The sequence below is a fragment of the Euprymna scolopes genome, chromosome 31 (assembly GCF_053919585.1).
Source record: "Euprymna scolopes isolate OS-2025 chromosome 31, ASM5391958v1, whole genome shotgun sequence".
Lineage (NCBI taxonomy): Eukaryota > Metazoa > Mollusca > Cephalopoda > Sepiida > Sepiolidae > Euprymna > Euprymna scolopes.
In genome coordinates, this window is record NC_136512.1 from 86,531,023 (window position 1) to 86,536,812 (window position 5,790).

Here is a 5,790-nt window from a genome sequence, read left to right on the forward strand (position 1 = left end):
AAATATATAGGCGAATAAAGATAATTATACTGTTGAATAATAACTTATTCTTTAACAGTTATTGGGTGGCTATCCACCATCATTTTGTGTTATTTCTTATTTTGAAGTAATTATCGAGTCTTCAAAGACAACCTTTCGCGGCCATCCTTTTCTTCTTCTCCGGCAGCGTTAAACACTACTCGTTTTCCGAACCGAATAAACATTTTACATTAAATAAAAAACGCTAAACACTTTCCCTGTTAAGTAGAAAAGTAACTTATCTTGCCTTTGGTAACATTTATTTATTATATATTTGTTTTTTTTTTATTACTTTTTCGAACCTCTGTATATAGTAATTCAAATTTCACTTATAATTCTTTAACTCCCATAAACATCCGAAAGAAATCTATCTAGCATTCCGCGATGCGTTGTACAGTAGCTTTTATTCTGCACAACCTAAGCGTTACACACTACGCTAACATATCCGTAATCCTAACAACAAGCGAATCCTAACCCTGAAGTAACTCTAACCCTAACGCGTGTCTCGACTTGATGCATAAAAGTAGCTCAACGTTCTCAAGGTGTATGCCGCCCCAAGATGAGCATAAATATATCTTGATAGAAACTGTATTCAGAAAACGAAACGATTTATGTTAATATGCTTTCTTATAATAATGTACCTATTTACTATGCCTCCCCACGAGACAGAGTTAGACACCAGGGTCGTTTTTTAACGTGGAGAAAAGGTACAAAAATAAAAATTGTCTCAGTCGTGAAGGATTTCTCCTCCTCTCCTCCACCGAAAGAGAACAAGAAATGGAAGTGCCGCATCTGAAGAACAGATACTACACTTTGATCTTGACCAAAAGGCCAAGATAATGTAGTACAAATTATTAAATATTCCACCATATTGCCCCCCTCTCAATTATATTGTTTCAAATCTTCTATATGGAATCTTTTTCTACTGCATCTACTTTTGACCTTAAGCTGATGCTTAAAAGATTGAATGAGGTCCTAACCATTTATAGAAGTGCTTGTTACAAAGAATTAAATGACGTAACTTTTAGTTATGTTTCTGAAGTTTTTAAATGAAGATGGGTAACATGTATTATTTGGAATATTTTGACTACTTTTCTCATCTTGCGCGTTATTCTCACAACGTTTCGGCCGATATAACCTCCGACCTTCTTCAGGTGTATCTTGTCGAACTCGAAAATCTTCTGTTGAACTCGTGAATCTGTAACGAATTTCGAACCGATCCCTTGATTTAATCCACGAGGATAGCATGCCTCCATTCCGTTAGCCATGAACAAGCGAATTGCTTGAGATAAAAACATAAAACTTAAGACAGCGAGTCAAGCACAATAGCCAACTTGCCACGATCTTTAAAAAGTGTTTACAAACTTACTTATTCTTAATATAAGCAATTTGTCATGCGAACCATTCAAACATGCAGATTCGTTAAACAGTTGACAAAGATATCTGATGGTCTTCCCCCACGTACAATTTTTTCATTTTTATCCTCTTAGCAGCCCTATTTCCGAATAAAAACAGATTTTAAATTTTTCCACGTGTCTGAATACCCTATATACCGAATTTCAAGTCTGTAGATTAAAAATTCGTTCAGGATATGAGTTGGGAAGTGTTTTTACACACACGGCCATCCTCACGTTTATATATATATATATATATATATATATATATATATATATATATATATATATGAAATTTATTACTATGAGTCCAGAATGAGTTTACAAATTGTTTCAACTAGAGGAAAATCCTCAAAGAGAGGAAAAATCCAACTAGCATCATCAGAATTCATAGATGGAGTCCATCTATGAATTCTGATGATGCTAGTTGGATTTTTCCTCTCTTTGAGGATTTTCCTCTAGCTGAAACAATTTGTAAACTCATTCTGGACTCATAGTAATAAATTTCCTATATACTGCTCTGACTACACATTGAGCACTCTAGTCCGGTTTTTTCACCACTGGTAAATATATATATATATATATATATATATATATATATATATATATATATATATATATATGACGAATCCTATAGTGGATGAAACGCAGAATATTCAGTGTAGTTTAATCGCCATATATATTTTATAAATTACTACTTATATATATATATATATATATATATATATATATATGTGTGTATATATATATATATATATATATATATATATATATATATATATATATATATATATATATATATATATACTTACAGGCTGGCCGGCGTTTCCCGGTCGTAAAATACGTATAAGTTTTATATTTTAATTTATGCAGAATCCTTATTTATTATAAAGAAACATAATGTAGGTATTAAAGGTCGCGTAAAATTCCTTAAAAAAAAAAATGAAGTAAAAAAAAATGGAAAGAAACTGAGACATGTTTTTTTTTCAAAACAGTTCACTTCTAAGTAAAAAATACTTGAGCTGAGATCGAAATCAAAACTCAACGACAGTGAGTCAAGTACGATAACCACTAGATCAGCTTGACACAATTTTAAACAATTTTTCAAATCTAATAGGAAATTAATTAAAATGAATGTTTAAAAGAATATGCAAGTTAGCTAGATTTTTGCAGATGAATGCAATTCAACGACCCATATATAACAAAGTTGTATTTTCTTTTTAAATAAACGAAAAAAAAAAAGAAAGAAAAGGTTTTTAATCTGAATATCAATACACCACCAAAAGTTTAAGGAGTATAAATTATATTGGACCCAATATATAGTAATGATTTAAAAAGTTTAAAAAAAAAAGACTCGTGAGCCACCATAGAGAATCGAAACCAAAACGTTTAGCTTACGATTTACTTTTTCCTTTTACGTTAATACCTGACCTATTAATACATGTTTGTTGCAAGGCTAAAAATTAAAACATGAACCAATAGCTATTACGTTACACATGCATATTCGTAATGCCGTCGTTCGACCTTCGCCTGACAAATTTCATTTTTTTTAAATTTTCACACTTGTGCATCGAATTTCCCCGGTTAAAACCCAAGTATAAAGTTTCGTATGGGTTCGAATAACTTATATATTAAGTTTCATGTCTGTAGACCAAAAACTGAATTTGGTAGGCAAATTTTTTAAAAACATATATACGCATACATAAATATATATAAAAAGAGGTTTGTGTTTAGTTTTTTAATGTGAATATTGATACACACACAAAAAAACGAATTTATAGGAGCATATATATATACATACATATATATATATATATATATATATATATATATATATATATATATATATAGTGCATAATATATATATATATATATATAGTGCATAATTCAATTATTTACGAAAGTGCAAATACGAGTTGGGAATAATATTCCCTTTAACCAATTTGGTACCCCCATATGGGGAGCGGCATGTATATTGTTTTGAAAATACATCTCTTTATAGGGGAAACTGACAAAATGACACTTTAACACAATGAAATGTAGTCTATGTGCAGGGTATATAACAGAGTTAATTTATTCTCCTCTTAAAATAACTCAACATGTAACCATTAAAAACTAAACCCCTTCCAACAAAAGTGAGTACAGCTAAATGTCCAAATTGAGTACTGCTTGGCATTTTCCCACCAAAATATCACGTGGCTCATTAGGGGATCGGGAGCAGGTATATTCAAATTTATAGTGCAGATCTCACACTCTCATACTGGTCACTGACAGTCTCAACATGGCACCACATGGCAAATAACTTTCTGAAGATCTTTCATACTGGTCACTGACAGTTCCCGCATAATAACACATGGCAAAGAACTCTCTGAAGATCTTTCATACTGGTCACTGACAGTTCCCGCATAATAACACATGGCAAAGAACTCTCTGAAGATCTTTCATACTGGTCACTGACAGTTCCCGCATAATAACACATGGCAAATAACTTTCTGAAGATCTTTCATACTGGTCACTGACAGTTCCCGCATAATAACACATGGCAAAGAACTCTCTGAAGATATTTTATACTGGTCACTGACAGTTCCCGCATAATAACACATGGCAAAGAACTCTCTGAAGATCTTTCATACTGGTCACTGACAGTTCCCGCATAATAACACATGGCAAATAACTTTCTGAAGATCTTTCATACTGGTCACTGACAGTTCCCGCATAATAACACATGGCAAAGAACTTTCTGAGGATCTTTCATACTGGTCACTGACAGTTCCCGCATAATAACACATGGCAAAGAATTCTCCGAGGATCTTAAAATGCGTATTGTTGCGCTACATGAAGATGACTAAAGTTATAAGAAGATTATCAACACTCTAAAACTGAGCTATAGAACAGTGGCTAAGATCACACAGGGTTTTAAAAGCGCAGGGTACACCCAGAAAAGGCCTCGGCATGTAGTCACCACAGACAGACTGTTTCCCTCTATCACATCTCTTCTTTGAGAATAAACTAGTACCCATCCAAAGCCATCCCAAAACTTGATAGTCTACAGTCATTGTGACTCAGCCACGTGACAGGCGCTTGTAAATGATGTCCATAAAATTTTGACCATCTTTAATTCTTCCTCGCATTGTTAAACTTCGGAATTCCTTTCTTATTTCCTGCTTCCCTGACTGTACTAACCTGCTGAAGTCTAAATGTAATATGAACAAACATCTCGCTGCTTAACTCCATGCAGTTCCCCGACCCAAAATAGCAGCCCTTTACGTTCCACCCAGCAATATGCACTGATTGGTATATACGCGAATCCTACAATAAGTTTCCAAACTTTTTTCGTGTGAGCACATTTACTGATATGTACGGCACAATCACGTTGACACACCGGTTTTCGACAGATCACCGAAGTTAAGCAACGTTGAGCCTGGCCAATACTAGATGGGTGACCATTTGGGAAGGCTAGGCGTTGTATGTACCTTCTGGGAAGGTTGGGCGTGGGGCCAGCACCCTCACCCTGTAAAAAGAACTCCTCGCTACAAAAACATCTACAAAAAAGTTGTAGATGGTCTATGCCCCCCCCCCCAGGGGCTCAAGGGCGATGGATGGATGGAGATTTATTGATAGTATACACAATCAGATTGTAGTCAGCTGGAAAGCAGGTAATCAGTTTCACAGGCCTGCAGTTCTAAGAAAAAAAGCTTTGTTCGTGGAATCTACATTCAGATGTAGACACAGATAAAGAATATGGGAAATTGTTGATAGTGATTCTGGCTAGACGAGTGTTTTTCGTGAAAGTTTGGGGGACCATAGATTGAAGCTCAGCCGAACACTTGCCATGAAAATAACGACAAAGCAGCGACAGGCTCGCAACGTCTCTTCTGTGGGAAAGAGTTTGCAGGGAAGAGAAAATCGTTCTTCTAAAGGGTCCTCACGTATATATTGCATTTTTGAAATTTACCAGCTGTGACAACCAGGCTTTAGTAGGGTGTATTCCATTTCCTGCTGTAGCTGTTCCTTGGAACCTAAAATCATAAAAATTAGCCAGTCATCTCATAGCATGTATAGCAATAACATACTGAAGTTCAAGAGTCTAGTACAATTTTAAATGCCTGTACAAAAAAAGTCTGGAAACTTATTGAAGGCACCTCGTATGTCGGATGGATAGCCACGGTCCGGAGTAAGACTTTTTCATTAAACTCTACGATAAGCAAAGGAGAAATAGAAGGCAACGGTGATAGTCGTCGCAGTGAGCGTTTGTTGTTAGTTTTTCAGCCCCGAGCAGCAGCAGCAGCAGCAGCAGAGGAGAAGCGGCAGTGATGATGGCACCCTACCGTAACAAGACCGTCAACCAGTAGGCAGGCACAACAACAAGTGGTACTTC

At 35.2% G+C, this 5,790-nt stretch overlaps 1 pseudogene; it reads right to left on the bottom strand.

Moving 5' to 3' along the window:
• Positions 1 to 720: 720 nt before the first annotated feature.
• Positions 721 to 861, bottom strand: LOC145255992 (U2 spliceosomal RNA; annotated as a pseudogene).
• Positions 862 to 5,790: the final 4,929 nt, after the last annotated feature.